At 38.8% G+C, this 17428-nt stretch overlaps 1 protein-coding gene and 1 long non-coding RNA gene across 5 annotated transcripts in view; one reads left to right on the top strand and one right to left on the bottom strand.

Moving 5' to 3' along the window:
• Positions 1 to 1685: 1685 nt before the first annotated feature.
• Positions 1686 to 11298, bottom strand: LOC132822717 (uncharacterized). The gene is made up of 3 exons (XR_009645464.1): positions 11245 to 11298; positions 7292 to 7423; positions 1686 to 1903 (listed from the first exon to the last, which is right to left on the bottom strand). It is a non-coding gene; the product is annotated as an uncharacterized LOC132822717 (long non-coding RNA).
• Positions 11299 to 12658: 1360 nt separating this feature from the next.
• The window catches only part of znf217 (zinc finger protein 217), a 75179-nt gene continuing 70409 nt past the window's right edge, over positions 12659 to 17428 (top strand). For 2 of the 4 annotated variants that reach the window (XM_060836309.1, XM_060836306.1), the window contains exon 1: positions 12659 to 12768. The gene's annotated coding sequence lies outside the window, so the exon portion shown is untranslated. Of the gene's footprint in view, positions 12769 to 12818; positions 12877 to 17428 lie in introns of those variants that run through there. The other 2 variants (XM_060836308.1, XM_060836307.1) reach the window with 2 other exon arrangements.

Below are 17428 nucleotides of genomic sequence, written 5' to 3'. Positions count from 1 at the left end.
GAGGTGTGAATGGTTCACATTTTCGAGAATCTTGCCAATGATCAGTGGTGATGGGTGATATTCGGAAAAGAACTAGTTTTCCAGGTATTAGTGAAAGGCTAAACACTTTGGAGGAGCAGTCAAAATTAGTTAGGAGCTCAGTTTCTGTGTGAAGGCATGCCTAAGTCTCATGGTAGAGTATATTTTGATGCCTGAGGCTGGATGCCTTTGGTTTTGGTTTGAACAATTTCCTCTCTCTTTCATAAATTGTCAAAACGTTTGTTTTGATTGTTGGAGATGAAGTGTAGTATTGCAGTGAGGAAGATGAAGAAGATGGTTGATGCAAAGACACAGCATTATTTGACCTCAAACTTCACTGTAATTATATGAGCATAAATAATTTGGTGACTCTAGCAAAACGTATAGTATAAATCCTCTGCACACTACCTTCTTAAATAAATTCAACTTTCTTGCAAGAAACCAAAGGATCTAATACCAAGACAAAAATAAATGAAAACTATTCATGCTACTTCTAGCTAATGAGAATTTAAATATAATTCCAAAAGCAATTTATGTTTGTTTAATAACAACATAAAATATTCCAGGGCATTTCAATATTATAAATCAAGACAAGATGCTGAAATACATTAGAAAATAATAGATCAGATGACAAAAAGATTGGCAAAAATATACATTTTAAGGAGTGTCTTTAAGAAGGGAGATGAGTTAGAGAGATGTAAGAGGTATATTCAAAAGCTTGAGGCTGAAGTAACCAAAGGTACAGCCACTTCAATGATGGAATGGTTAAAATCAGGAATACTAAGAATCCAGTTATCTTGCAGGGTTGTTGTGATGTAGGAGATTACAGCGAAGTGAACAAACTAGGCCGTGGAAGGATTTGAAAACAAGAGACAAATATTTATAAATCAAAACGTTGCTTGACAGCGAGGTAGTGTGTTCAGCAAGCACAGTGGTGATCAGCAAAAGGGACGTATTGTAAGTTAAGACAGAAGTCAACATGAGTTTTGGATGCCTTCAAGTTTACAGATGGTAGAATGTGGGAGGTTACTAGGAATACAATGGGTAAGATATGTTTGAATGAGTGTTTCTACAGCAGCTGAACTGTATGCAAAATCAGGCCATGCTAGAGAGTTGAAAATAGGTGCTCTTTGTGATGTTTTCTTAAAAGTTCCACCCCTGAAATTTTAAGGCAACTGTTCTCTGTACAGGTGCTGACTTATGCTTTGAGCATTTTGCAGAATTTGCTGCAATATCCAATTTGCATATTTACAATGTGTGCAGCTATTAGAAAACTTATTAAATAGGCTAAAGGTAAAGCAGCAGATCTGTTTCAATTTGATTGTGCAATAGTTGTTTCTCTATCCTTATGCAGTGCTTGCCAAACCTCCTAAAATGTTCAAAGTTATTAACATGATGCATTCTTTGCAATATAGGTGCTGTTGATATGCTTTTCCACATACTGAAGAACTGATTTAATGGAGTGCATTTCAATGTGTGCAACTTGCACAATTGAACAAAAAAAAATTGATCACTTCAGTGTGAGTTTAAGAGTTACTTCTTATAAACATATTGAAGAGGCAGAAAAAAGTGTACTCTATTTAAAATGTACATTGCATAAAATAATGAGCTATATTGTTTGTCACTGAAAGAGATTATGCCACAATAAATTCATATTTGGGCTTCAATCTGAACTGTACACAATCAGTAACGGTCGCTGTTTTACACACTTCATTGTATTTGCACATCAAAGTGTAAAGGAAAGTTGAAGGTGGGATAATTTAAGTTTGTACTGTAACTTGCTGTATCACAACAACAGTCCCAGTATCAAGTGGAAGTTTTTTTGTTCTCTACAGTGGTAAGTAATGTAAACCTGCCCTTGCCACAAAGACTTTCCAAAACATATCTGTAACATAAATAGAAAAATAAAATATTAAATAACTATTGAAGCAGGAATGGTGATTTATCAAAAACAAATTTACATCAACATTGTAGCTCGTGACACCATCAGTAACATAATAACAATTTCTTTGCTGTCTTTCTTTATTTGGTACTGAAACCTGTTGTGACCAGATCACTAGAAATTGGTATGTTTTTAAAACATAGACCACCTTTATAGTAATAATTTCTATAAATATGTAACATGCCAAGTCTCATTACTGTACTACATACTATTATATAAAATCATATATGTAGTTAAACTGTTAATCATCATTTGGAATTAATTTTAAAGTTACTTAGTGGAAGCTAATAGTACAGTACTTTTGCAATTTATTTTCCTCTTGGCACATTTTCATTACTTCCATCATCTCCTGAGGAGATTAGTCCTTTATCAGGTACAGTATTAAACTTTTTTGGGTACCTTGCCCAGATTTTGTTTATGTGGGAACCAACACATCAAGTGTTGATAGATTATTTTGCAATGCGTAATATTACTGCCTAGTTCAATTCTATCCTTTAGTATTATTGGAACAATATAGAAATCCTTAGGACCAAATGGCATGCCTCTGTAACTTCTGAATTACTTCCACTGCAATTCAATGGGTTTTGAGAAGTCCAGGGAATGGTCTGCAGAGTTTACCACATGTAGGGCAGGTGCTACTTGAAGACCCAGGCAGTTGATACTTGACTTTTCAAACACATGCTTTTGAAGTTTGGTGCCATGCCAATAATATCATTTACATGTTCACTGACGACACCACTATAGTCGGTTGAATCTCAGATGGTGACGAAACAGACTACAGACGGGAGGTGGAAGACCTGGAAAAATGGTGCACTGAGAACAACCTAGCTCTCAATGCCGGCAAAACCAAGGAACTCATTATTGACTTTCAGCTGAATGTTACTCATGCCCCCCTACCAACCACATTAACAGCACAGAGGTGGAATGAGTGGAGACTGTCAAGCTCCTGGGAATGGTCAAGCTTTCTTGGATTCTTCATGTGAATGAACTGGTTACAAAGACCCAACAACGTCTCTTCTTCCTCAGGTAGCTGAGGAAATTTGGCATGATGGCGAATACCCGTGCCAACTTTTATAGTTGCACAATCGAAAGTACTCTGTCTGGATATATCACTACCTGGTATGGCAACTGTACCATTCAAGATTGGAGACAGTTACTGAGAGTGGTGAACTAGGCCCGGACTATCACAAAGGTCAACCTCCCATCTATAGAATCCATCTACCAGGCCTGCTGTCAAGGAAAGGCCGCTAGCATTCTCAAAGCTCCATCCCATCCTGGCAATGTTTTCCTACAACCTCTACCATCGGGGAGAAGGTATAGAAGCCTGAACACACACACCAGCCGGTTTCGTAACAGTTTCTACCCTACTGTTGTTGGAATACTGAATGGATTCACAAACTCTTAACATTCACCTGTACCTGTGTTTCGTGTTTTTGCCACTGTTTACCTATTATTTACTTATCTATATTACTTAACTCTGTGGTCTTCTTGTATTGCTCGCAAGACAAAGCTTTTCTCTGTGCCTTGGTACACGTGACAATAAATTCAATTCAATTCCATTTTCTCCATTTAAGTTGCTTATAAGTGAGAGACCCCTGTGAATCACTGGGGATGTTTGTTCTCTTCATCAATGCTTTGAGGACTTCCCCAAAATGTCCCTCTACTGTCATCCAGGGATCTCCTGCCATGACCAGGTTCTTAGTAGGACAGTTGTTTCATGACTCTGGTGTCACTCATATGAACAAACAGTCCACCAAGTGGACTGTTGTGAATAATTACCATCTCAATGATGGTAATGTTGGTGTGGGCGAAGCTGCTGTTGTTGGACTACCTTGCCATCAGATTTGGAGGATTTTGTGAATGCAAAGCAGATCTATTCCTCCAGTTTTTTTAAGTTCCTTAATGTAAGTTTTATGAAGCTCCAAAGGATAGAGGAGCAAAGATTCCATACTACAGATGGCATTTCCTATTGCTTGAATTTATTTTTGACCAGCTTCAACTGTCAACACTTTGAAATTAACTCTGACTGGTAGCAGGGAAGACAAATTTTCACTTGCTTGGATCAATGGGGAAGTTTTTACAGATCTTTTCTTAAAGAGGTATCCATGTGTCAAAAATATTGGTTAATAGCAAATAACTGCTGTTTAATGCAGATACAAAGTCAACAAGCTTTGTCATGGTTGTGAACAGTCCTCAGTCAAGTCAAGGTGGGCAGCAAGGTTGCTCAGTGGTTAGCACTGCTGCCTCAGCACCATGGTCCAAGGTTCAATGCCAGCCTCAGCTGTCTGTGTCTGTGTGGAGTTTGCACATTCTCCCCGTATCTGCATGGGTTTCCTCTGGGTGCTATGGTATCCTCCCACAGTCCAAAGGTGTGCAGGTCAGGTGAATTGGCCATATTAGATAGCCCATAGGGTTGGGTGCATTAGTCTGGAGTGGGTTGCTCTTCGGAGGGTTGGTGACTTGTTGGGCCAAAGGACCTGTTTCCACACTGTAGGGAATCTAATCTAAGAAATAGTTGCAGCTTAATCTTCCCTCCATCATAAGATCAGAATTAGAGATGTTCACTGATGACTGCATAATTTTCAGCACCATATAACCCTTCTAGATACTGAAGCAGTCCATGGCCAAATGCAGCAGAACCTGGACAATATTGAGACTCAGACCGACAAGTGGCAAGTTACATTTGGGCAATGTAAGTGCTAGGTAATAAGCAACACTGATAATTGAGAATCTAATCCACTGACATTAATGACATTACCATCATTGAATCCCCCACTGTCAATATTTGACGGATTATCATTGACCAGAAATTTATGTGCACCGGCCATTTAAATAATATGGCTACCTGAGCAGATCAGAGGCAAAGTATTTTGGATCAGATAACTCAATTTCTTTCTTGTCAATGCCTGCCCACCATATACAAGGCAAAGTCAGAAGTCTGATGGAATACTTTCCATTTGCCTGGATATGTCCAGCTTCAACAAGAGTCAAGAAGCTCAATACAATCCAGGATAAAGAAATTCACTTGCTTGATGCCTTTCTCACTATCTTCAACTTTAACTACCTTCATAACTGAAATAAAGTGGTAACTGTGTATATCAAATACAGGATGCACTACACTAACTCACCAAGACGCGTTCATCAGCACTTTCCAAAACCACAACCTCTTCCACCTAGAAAAAAACAAGTGCAGCAGAAGCATGGGACGCTACCACTGCATGGTTCCCTCCAAGCCACACACCACTGTGACTTGGAACTACATTGCTATTTCTTCACTGTCACTGAGTCAAAGTCCTGGAACTCCCTTCTTAACAGGGGATGCCCTACAACTCAAGGACTGGAGTGGATCAAGAAGGCAGCTCAGCAGCACCACCTTCTCAATGGAATTAGGGATGGGCAAGAAATGTTTGCCTAGCCAGCGACACCCACATTCCATGAATGAATTTGAAATATGTTTTTTACAACACTAGACAGCTCAAAATATTTTATGGGAGAAAGTGAGGACTGCAGATGCTGGAGATCAGAGCTGAAAATGTGTTGCTGGAAAAGCGCAGCAGGTCAGGCAGCATCCAAGGAGCAGGAGAATCGACGTTTCGGGCATGAGCCCGAAGATGATTCGGGCTCATGCCCGAAACGTCAATTCTCCTGCTCCTTGGATGCTGCCTGACCTGCTGCGCTTTTCCAGCAACACGTTTTCAGCTCAAAATATTTTATGGCCAAGGAAGTTATTTCAAAGCACGGTCACTGTTGTAATGTTGAAAGGATGAGAGGTAATTTTGCACAAAGCAAACCATTAAAAACAGATAATCTGTTTTGTCATGTTGACTGAAGGGTGGACATTGGCCACTTCACTATGGACAACTGCCCCATTCTTCTTTGGATTTGTATTGTGTGACGTTTTACATCCACTTAAGCAGGCAGATGATGTCTCAGTTTTACATATCATCTAAAAGACAGCAATTCAAGAGTGCAGTTATCCTTAGAACTGCACTGGAATGATAATACCTGGAGGAGGATTGGTCAGCAAGCATCTTATCATTTCTCATTGATAGAGCAAATGGTTGAACATTGGCAAGTGCTGTGTCACATTTATCTATTATAATACTACGAATAAATTAAATCTGTAAATTACACAGATTTTTCTAATGTGAAAGTAAAGTATTTTCAATAACTAAATGAAGTCTGATAAAACCCGCAACTACAAAGGATTGATTTTTAAAAAATATTCATTGTCTTATACCTTTTCATGAGTAACTCAGAAATTACATTTAGATGACAATTGGTTGAATCTCTGCATGTGACTGAGCTAATTTCAGAAAAAGACCAGATAATTCAACTTTAATACCATGGGTCCATGTTTGAATGCACAGATTTGGGAAATTGTGAAATTAACACTGAAAGGCAAGATTCCCTGATTAAGGAAGTTACCAGATGCTGTGTACAGTGTGAAATCCCAAAATGATTCTCTGACTGTTGAAAGGAAACAAATTTTGGGAGAAGCGTGCCAGAGGAAGATAAAGTGAAATAGATGTGACAGAAATTCATCCGTAGAAAGTAGGCCATGAGCATTTTTTGGATTAGCTATAGTGGTTGTACTTCTGATGGTGGTCGTGGGGAGAGGCTGTAGCAGTGTGGGAGGGAAGTGAAGAATTGTCACCTTTGCACTTGAATGGAGAGACCCAAAATTCTCAATGTTGTTGTCTCAAGAGAAAATGACTTTGTAGTAGGGAACTTAAGTATTGCTGAAAAAGGCACATTTTGTTGTAACTTTTCTTCTTCCACGCATCAAGACATTTTGCAAAAATATCAATTTGAGGTGAAATCAACATCTTTACTGCGTGAGAGAGTAGTGTTTATTGATTGGCAAGTGGACTCTGATTAGTAAGAATGTTGCCATAGACAATGCAACAATTAATGCTGATTGAAAATTAATTGCCAGGTTTTGTTTAAATTTAAAAGTCAAAAATTACACAACACCAGGTTATAGTCCAACAGGTTTATTTGGAAGCACTATCTTTCAGAGTGCCACTCCTTCATCAGGTGGTTGTGGAGGTTAAGATTATGGTCACAGAATTTAGAGCCAAAGTAGTCTAGTGTCATGGAGATGTGATATAGTAAACTACCTTAGATCAAAACTTTCATCTTTTATAATGGGATATGCTGGTTTCTGTTCTTTGATATCTACATTCTCAAGAGACCTCAGCTTTTTAAACAATATGTCGGTGTCCCAATGTTATGTCAGACTGGCAAACGTTCTGTATAGTTTTGCAGAATTTTACATAGATTCATACAGTTTTTGAGCAAAATAAAATGTAAAAGGTTGACACTGACTTTTCACAGCATTACCCTGAGAAATGACACAATGTCAGTTTCTTCAACTTCATACACGTTTGTAGTATATCATTCTATCCAGACCGTCAGGACCAGTATTTTTAAAGATATCGTGAGCAGGTCATGCAGCTTCTGTGGAGTAAGGAAATGTTATCCATGCAAACCATTATCTTTGTTTCTCTCTCTCCACAGATGCCTCCTAACCTGCTGAATATTTGCAGTATTCTTTTTATTTCAGAGCTACAGAATCTGAAACATTTTCCTTTTGTGAGCAGTATGTCTATCGTGCAATCACAGAATGATTACAGCACAGAAGGAAGCTACTTGCCCCATCATATGCATGGTGCAAACCCATAAGAGAAACTCAGTTTCATTATTTGTGCTCCTTTATGGAAAAATTAAGGGAGACAATAACAGATGTTATGCCATTCTATTCCTGATACCTTTTATATTGTCTTTGGAAAGGTTGCTAATGTAAAAATAAATAATCAGGTTCGATTGTAGCCTTGGGGAACTGTCTGGGTGGACTTTGCACATGGTCCCCGTGTCTGCGTGCGTTTCTGCCATGTGCTCCGGATTCCTCACCCTCAAAAGATGTGCAGATTGGCCATGCTAAGTTCCCCACAGTATCCAGGGATGTTTAGCTAGGTCAATCAGCCATGATATAATGTGGGGTTACAAGGATAGGGTGCGTCTAGGTGGAATGTTCTTTGTGGGGGGGTCGATGTAGATTCGATAGGCCGAATGGCCTTTATCTGCATAGGTATCTATGATTCTAAAATTGATTTGTGCTTTGTACGGAAATTTCACATTTCCCACATACAAAACTTCTAGCATCTGTTTAACTTATGCTTTACCTTTATTCAGCAATGATTATTGGTTTACTGTATTTTCAAAAATGATCATAACAATATGTAATGTTGCTTTCATCAGTGAGTAAAATATTATGATTGTAAATGCTGTTCACAAAGAAATTACTCAAATCTTTCTAAGCAGAGAAATAATGTATGGAATGTAATACTATGTTTTTCGATATTGCACATGTGTGTGCACTTCCATGATTTCCGAGAAGTATATATTCAAGAAAACTTAAAAACCTCTTTTTATTTTTGTTATTTTCCCTTTCTAATGGAAAACAAACAGTACAACTTCATATCATCTGTTGACATACATGAAATAGATTGTTGGTACTGATCATCAAAACCAGTTTACAAGGGCCTGTTTTAAGTCAGAGTTAAATTAGCTGACAGAAACTGACCTCATAGATCCATAAACATACACATGTGTGTACTAGACACAGCATCTGTAGTGCATCAATATGTTTACATCTACTATAGATGCTGCAGAAAAAAAAAACTTCACACCAACTAGATGCAGTAAAGTCTTGCCAGGAAAATTCGATGTGGAAGCATTCATATGTTTTCCTTATTTCAGCCGATTAAAGACATACCCCAGGTCTATAGACAGTATAGTTATGATGGTAAGAATATAATGTAAAACAACATACTGTAAAGACATCAATGCAAGATTTCATTAAAATTGTTTTTCTGCACATCACAATAATTACATTATAAATTGTAATTCAGTGAAAATATTCCATCCATGTGTTATATATCGTACGACTGTGAGAATTTATAGAGAACTTATTTAAAGTTTACTACATGAAGTGCAGGGAAGAAAGAAATTTCCAGGGAATATTCCCTCTTTGCATTTTTTGTCATGTGAGACAGTCACACATTATGAGTTTGGTCCATAATCTTGACCCTCCCCCACATCTTGATATGTGACAGTAAAGTGTAAAAGAACATACAAATCCATTGGATTAAAAATGGGCATTTGCCCAATCAAGCAACCACTTTCTGATTTTGATGCCCTCTCTAACATTGTTAATATCCCAAAGGGAGGCAATAAGTACTGATTCCAAAAAGAGAAAGCTCACAAATTTTTATCCAGTCCCCAAAGCAAATGAAGCACGTCCCAACTATATTTATTGTCTCAGGGAAAGTCAGGACTGCAGATGCTGGAGATCAAGTGTGGTGTTGAGAAAGCACAACCGGTCAGACAGCATCCGAGAAGCCGGAGAATCAATGTTTCGAGCATTAGTTCTTCATCAGGAATGAAGCTTGCAGGCCGGGGAGGTGAGAGATAAATGGGAGGTGGGTGGGGCTGGGGGAAGGTAGCTGGGGATGCGATAGGTAGATTAGGGTGGAGGTGAAAGTGATAGGTCGAAGAGGATGATGGAGGAAGATGGACAGGTAGAATAGTTCAAGAGGATGGTGCCATGTTGGAAGTTGAATCTGGGATAAGGTGGGGGAGGGGAGGGAAAATGAGGAAACTGGTGAAATCCACCTTGATCCCTTGTGATTGGAGGGTCCCAAGGTGGAAGATGATGCGTTCTTCCTTTAGGCATCAGGTGGTTGGGGTTTGGTGGTAGAAGAGACCCAGGACTTGCATGTCCTTAGTGGAGTGGGAGGGGGACTTGGGACTTGGGGTTGTTCACCTGGACCATCTTGGACACCTCCATCCCTTTCTGGACCTCTCCATCTCCATTTTTAGCGAATGATTCAACATGGACAACAAACTCGACTCTCACAGCTACCTGGACAGCACCTGCTTCCACCGTGCCTCCTGTAAAAACACTATCCCTCATTCCCATTTCCTCCACCTCGGCTGCATCTGCTCCCAGGAGGACCAATTCTACCATAGGACATACCAGGTGCCCTCCTTCTTCAAAGACTGCAATTTCCCCTCTCATGTGGTTGACGATGCCCTCTGGCGCATCTCCTCCGCTTTATGCACCTCTGCCCTTGAACCCCACCCCTCCAATTGCAACGAGGACAGAACCCCCTGGTCCTCACCTTCCAACCAACTAACCTCCGGATACATGGCATCATCCTCTGCCATTTCCGTCACCTGTAATCAGACCCCCACCACCAATGATATAGTCCCTCCTCACCCCTATCTACGTTCTGGAGAGACCATTCCCTCCGCACCCCCTACCAACTCACCCTCTACTCCTGGACCTTCCCCTACCACCCCAAGAAGTGTAAAACCTGCACCCACACCTCCCCCCTTACATCTGTCCAAGGCCCTAAAGGATCCATCCACATCCGACAGAGATTTATCTGTACTTCCATACACATCATCTCCTGTATCCGTAGCTCCTAATGTGGTCTCCTCTACATTGGGGAGACAGGATGCCAACTTGTGGAACACTCCAGAGAACATCTCTGGGACACAAGCTTTAAACACCCCCCGACCGCCCTGTGGCCAAACACGTTAATTTGCCCTACCACTCCACCAAGGACATGCAGGTCCTGGGCCTCCTCCATCGCCAAAGCTTAACCACCCGACACCTGGAGGAGGAATGCCTCATCTTCCACCTTGGGACCCTCCAACCACATGGGATCAATGTGGATTTCACCAGTTTCCTCTTCCCCCCCACACATCCCCATCCCAGATCCAAACTTCCAAATTGGCACAGCACTCTTGAACTGCCTTAGCTGTCCATCTTCCTTTCCACCTATCCCTTCCACCCTCCTGTCTGACCTATCACCTTCACCCCCATCTTTATCTACCTATCGCATTCCTAGCTACCTTTCCACCAGCCCCACCCCCTCCCATTTATCTCTCCGTCCCTGGGTCGCAAACCTCTTCCTGAATGAAGGACTTATGCTCATTGATTCTCCTGTTCCTCGGATGCTACCTGACTGGCTGTACTTTTCCAGCAACACACTCCCCATATTTTATTGTCTGCTTTAATAGATGTGCCTGAGACATTTGATTTTTAGTTATGACAGTGGCTTAAAATTTTAAGGAAGGGTTCATAACAGTAGTCGGAGATACAAGCTCCAACAGCAAAACTGAAATCAGAATACTCAATGAAAAACAGAATTAAAAGGTTTTAATGTGTATGTTGAATTCTGGGTGAGAGTTTGACAGATGTAACTCACCTCTGGGGTTTAGATCACTCGATGACATACTTCAGCTGTATGCGCACAGCCTATGGCACAAAGAAGATGTGTATATGATACAGCACATCTTCACATGTTTTATGTTCTTTTTATATATGTGTACACATACATTCATTAGAATAAAAACAAGCAAATGTTGTGAGAGAAAAAAAGTCTTGCAATAATTAACCTTATAATATAAGCCTTTAAATAATCACTTTGTGGAACATCTAACAAAAAAATAAAAATTATTTTCATGATTATTCTTGTAAAACAAATAGCTGAAAACCAATTCATTAAAAAACAAATTCAATGCTGTTATGTAACAAGACAGTTCTGTTGAATATTACAATCAAATGAGTGGCAGCAGGCAAATCAACTGCAGAACCACACTGAAAACAATGTCTTAAACACTCATGATTTTCTCTTCCCTAATGCAAGGGCAATGAAATTAATTTTAACACCTCTCCAATGTCGATCCTTGAACTGAAAAATGACAGTTAACAGATTCTGCACAGATTTAATTGTTAACTGAATTAAATTTGCTGAGTTTGTTTTATTCTCTATATCCTAAATGTTAAATACATTTTAAGTAACAGTAGCAAACATAGATGCATTCACAGGATGCGGCTGAAGACATAACGAAAATGCTTTTTCTCAATTGAGAATTATAGAAGTTTTGTGAAACAATAAAGTTGATTGAAATGTATCCTACCACCTCTGTGTATCAACAAAATCAGGCCAATCATCACAGAAAATATGATCTGATCATTTAATCTGTTTGCAGTTTAATCATTTGTATATGTAGTGTTTTCATGTGAAAATGGAATAATGTCCATATTACGCCAAGAATTATTGTAACAACATAATTGTATGTCTAATATGTTGTACACCTTCTGACTGCTTTGGTGATATTTTCCATCTTTCTCTGAATATCATTTGTGCTGTGATCATTCACAGATTTTCATTGCAAGGCCTAAGCAGCTTGGAGTCTGAAATCAGATAAAAAAGTATAGTGGAGATCCAAAAGTGAACATAGAAAGAGGCAAATTTTGGGATCGGAGGAGATGGAATAGAAAAATAGAAGCAACAGAAAGAGAATTTAAAAGCTTTAGCACAGAACATGAATTCCTAAAGAACACAGACTAAACATGGAATGTCAATACCATCATTCCTGATGCCCACGTAGAAGAAAAAGTTTCTAAACAAACTTTGTGAAGAGGAGAACAAAAATAAAAAGTTGGCTGGGCTCATGAAGGGGCTGTCCCTCCGAGGCACGGAAAAGAGAGAGAGAGGAAAGAGCACTTACATATCTGGTGGATCCTCGGGGGCGCGCTCGACGGGAATGGGCGCGTGCACACTTTTTTTGGAGGCGCGGGCACAAGGAGAGGTGGACACGTGACACTGAGGATGGTGTGTGTTGGGGGAGTTGGTGAGTGAGCGAGCGAGGCAGGCATTCGGAGTACCGGAGTGTTGTCGGGGAATAGGAAGCGAGTAGTGCACGGAGGCTGTACCTAGAGCCAGGTAGGAACGCAGCTCGGCGTTAGGAGATGAGTCAATCAATAACCAGATAGGGTTAGAATAAAGGGCTTCGGAGAATGAGTGCAAACACAGCAGGACAGTGAGAGGCAGGTCAGTCGCAGGAAGGAACGGGTGTGTGTATATTTTATATATATGTATATTATGTATATATATAGACTGTAGTCTTGTTTGTGGCACTTAACAGAATTCGTGGATTTGTTGAAACTTGCTTTGGTATTTTTATTAAAGTGAGGCTTGTTTTTTTTTGTTTGTCGTCCATCGCTGTTGTTGCAAGACACTATAATTCGAAAGGTCGTCCTCGCCTGATGAAACGGGTACTTTTGGTGCCCTACTCAATGCAAACACATCAATAACGGCTCTAAACAGAAAAGTCGGGGGGGGGGGGGGTGGGAAATTAGTGGGTGTGAAATAAAGTCAACGGAAGATTCGGCTTCAGATATAGAAATCATCTTAATGGTTTTTGTTTCCTCTATTATTGTAGAGGTGCAAAACAAATCGGAACTTTTAAAATTAGAAAGAAAGACCAGGTCAGAGCCGGCAGCGTTCTGCCCCTTGTGCAAAAGAGAGAGAGAGAGATAATGAGAGGTAGAGTTTAAGATGAAGGGAATTTTAACAGTGGACTGGGGCTTGAAGCTGTGGGGTTGGCTTGTTAGTCATTATGAAAGTTCATTGATCGCTGTCAGTTTCTTTTTGTTTCGTTTGGGTTGTGTTTAGGTCCTCAGTGGGCGATGTTTTGTCCGCGATACAGATTGTATATGGCGATCAATACATCAACCACAAACGAATAACTTTTAGTTACAGATTTCTTTTTGATTTCGTTTTTTCCCTGTGGGGTGGGGGTGGGGAGGCTGGTGGTGAATTTAACGGGGCGTTCCATTTATTAATTGCTTCCATATCGTATGGTGACGATTGCTTTAAGTTGTTCCCCGTTTTTGGGGTTCATCAGGGTATTATTGTTTTTTTCTAAATATCAGAATAACGTCGAACTTTTATTCTCCAAAGCAGTTCGACTGAAGATTGTCCTCACACACTTCGTTTTTATTCTAATCAGCAACTCCCGGATCACATGGTCCAGGATTATGTTGATTGTTGGTCGTTTACTTGTGAAGATTTTTTTTCAAAGAACTTTTTTAAGTGGCTTTTTAAAATATATGTATAAAGGATCTCTTAAATAGTATCTAAGAATTCGGTTGAAAATCGAAGGTTATTCAGACTTTATCTGCTTGAAGCAGGCAGTGACTTGCTGACTAATACCATGACGGTATGGTTGGGGGTTGTGTTAGAGAAAAGGTATCAAGCACAATGACATGACAATAGCCTGAATGCCTTCACGCCATGTTTAGACATGTGTGCTGAAAGTCCCTTTTGAACTGAATTGTAGTTTCCCCCCCTCCCCAACGTAATGAGGAAAAACGTATAGAGGTATTTAAAAGTACTCTCATTAGCCCTACTTGGTAGAATGTAACTTATTGCCAAATACTTGTATGTTGCAAAAAAAGTCTCCATATTTCTTTTGTTCATTCTTGGTTGCCTTGTAAGAATAGAAACTCTGCTTTAGAATGTTAAACCATTGAAATAACTTTTTCATTTAGTTTTATTTTCAGTTCTGTAATTAACTTGTTTAAAACAATGCATGATGGAAGATACCTTTTGAATTGTAATTTGTACTTGTCCAATTCAATACTGGGAATAGAAACAAAAAGTATTTACATTTTCAAAATAATAGAAATTATTATTTTAAAAAAACTTACTTCAAGCACAGAACTAACAGGTTATTTCAGAATACATTTCACCTTAAACCAAAGGGCTACGTTGTGAATTGTGCTAATAGTTAGTTACTAATTGACTGATTTGAAACCAGGACTGCTGGACAAATAAGGAATAAAGTACTTGATCAAATTTACCTGAAATGAGAGTTGAAAAGTTTCAAATAAGTTGCATTTGTTTTTTTTCTTGCCTTTGTCTCTGCAACCTTGATTGGAACTTTTAGTCTTTTTAACAAAGGTCAGTGGCAGCTGGTTGGCTCTCCTTCAGGGACTGAGTGTTTTTGAAAATGTCTCAAGGTTGACTTTTTTTGTGTACTTTTTGCAATTGGCTTGCTTGATGTGTTTAATTGAAATGTTTGTTTTAGGAATAGTGGGTTGAGATTTCAAAACTGTACTTGATTGCTGACTGCACACATGCAGTACAGATGAAAGAGCTATCAAATAACCCAAATGGCATTCAATAGTTTTATGTTCAAATTTTACATACTAGGCTATATAATTTCTATCTTCATATCAAACTAAAATGACTTGGACCAGATAATTTGGTGTTTAAATATAGAGAATATAATTCCTAGGATTATTTCAGTGATTCCATGAATGAAAATGAGCTGTTTGGTGATTTAAATGGCCCTTTTGACTACTTAATGCTTCCTTAAAGTTTTGCAATATATAAACTTCAGCTTCTGATCTGCACTCTGCATACCAGTTCTTCAAGGGAATTATGTCAGTTTAAAATCTCATTTAAACACAATCAAAGAAACTTTAAATGTGATATCTTGCAGTACTATTAGTTAAAAATAAATTGGATGCGAGCAGCTGTAAGGATTTTAAATAATCATAATTGTGCAGTGAGAAAGTGTACCAGGAAGTGAAAAACATTCTTTATCTGGTGAATTCAGTCATGTGTAACACAAAAATGGTAAAGCCTTTTGTCCCTAAAATGGTATAGCTTTTCCATTTCCTTTTTTTAATGACTTAACATTTCTGTATATCCCCTTTTCAACATGTGTAGAGGAAGTTCTTGGGCACTTAGTTTCTGATAGTAATGCTTCGTTAGGCTACATACAGAAGGCAACAGGATTTTATAAGCAAGCATGTTATGTATTGTATTCATTCTCGATTGTATTTTGGAGAAGGGGGGAAATATTTCAGATAGTCATAAATTCTCTTCCTTGCCACCACCCCAACTCTAAAGTTGCTGACTTTTTCCAGTATGATTCATTGATCAAGGAAGTCCTGCATTTGTTTATCATAATGTGGAAACTGAGATCCTCCACAGGCAGAATAATGATCACAGCAGCACTATTGTTTCAGAAACCCTGGAAAAACCTGAACCTTGTATATGGTGGGGAATTGAAATGTTGGCTCATTTTGGAGTTCAGAATGAAATTCAGTTGGCCATTAATCTTTGTTTAACTATGATCCTTTTACATTGTTCAAAGCTTTGCAATTTGAGATGAGGGTTTTTTTTAGATGAAATATAGCAGAACAACTTTTAATCTTACGTCAGCTACGTACGATTGCATAGCAAAGATCCAACTCTTTTGTTTTTTTTATGTTAGCTTCTTACAAGTTCAGTGTAAATTTGAATTCCTGGTGTTCTGCTGACAAGTACTATTTTACAATTGAGAAATTAAGGCTCCTAAAATGGTCTGAGTCATAAAGCAGAATGCAGTTCAGTATGGTAAGCAAAGTTTGCTTTCTGTTGTGTGGTTTTATATGCTCTTTTTTTGAGTCTGGGTTTTGTTACTGTATCCAAGTACAGTTGATTTTGTAATGCTTTGTAGCAAATACTTTGAAACAGCAATCAGCTTTTGTTGAAGGTGAGACTTGTAAAAGAGTCAGGAATGTGTGGAATCAATTTTACTGCTTGTTAAAGTGCAGTTCTTTTATTTGAGGAAGATTTGCTTATAATGAAGAAATAAGTTGTGCAACCTGATTAAAGGATTATGTTTGAAAGTAGATGCTTTCTGTCCGACACCTTGATTTTCATATTTTATTATACAAGAAAGAAATTTCTGAATTGCCTGATTTGTGCATGCTATTATTTAGTGGGTTGCTTTGTATAAGTAGAAGTGGTTACTAGGCTAGTGGCTGTTTCCCACCCTTCCTTTCAGAGCTGATTTTGATATACAGGCAGCCTCTTGTGTTGTGCCGTTAAACTAAAAGGCACATCTGTCCTTCGCATTAGGCATGTCGGACTGCCTGTTGGGCTTGTGGATTGTGACCTTGATGACTTATCTAAATTTTCAATAAATGTACAAAGTCTGTACTGGATATAGATTGCATTGATATTTGTATAACACATATCCTGTACCACATAGGGTTGTTGGACTTAAACAGTTCCTTAAATTAGAGACCTGGACTATTGCCTTTTAACAGCCCTAGATCATGTTGTGTAGCACTATGTCTATAAGAAGTTGGTGCATGGTTGTGATGTGTTATTACTTTGTGCTAGTTCACCTTGTACTATGTGTTCCAGTTGATTTTTGCTTTAATAACTTTTTCAAAAAATGTGTCCATTTAGTATCTTAGCTGCCAGTAAGTTGAAAGAGCAACGGATAAATGTGCAGTGAGTGCAATATAACTGTAATGTTAAACTCAGAAGATTTGGGTGATTGAGCTTCTGCTGTGTAACTGCTGTGCTTCTAATTTTTTGTGGATAAAACAATGGGAAATTTATATCACAGACAAGAAGCAACCCCACCCACCTATTATTGTATTAGGTAAAATGATTTGTGTAAACTCCACACAGGTTGAACAAGAAAGAGCCTATTAAACTAATTGCTTAAAATGGTTTTTTAAAAGAAATTCTCCTCTAATGTGCAATAAAATGCAAATGTTCAATTTTGCTTATGACTTTCTTCCCTAAGAAG

The sequence above is a fragment of the Hemiscyllium ocellatum genome, chromosome 15 (genome assembly GCF_020745735.1).
Source record: "Hemiscyllium ocellatum isolate sHemOce1 chromosome 15, sHemOce1.pat.X.cur, whole genome shotgun sequence".
Taxonomy (NCBI): Eukaryota; Metazoa; Chordata; class Chondrichthyes; order Orectolobiformes; family Hemiscylliidae; genus Hemiscyllium; species Hemiscyllium ocellatum.
Note: the sequence above shows the minus strand (reverse complement) of the source record. Positions and strands in the feature narration are given on the sequence as shown.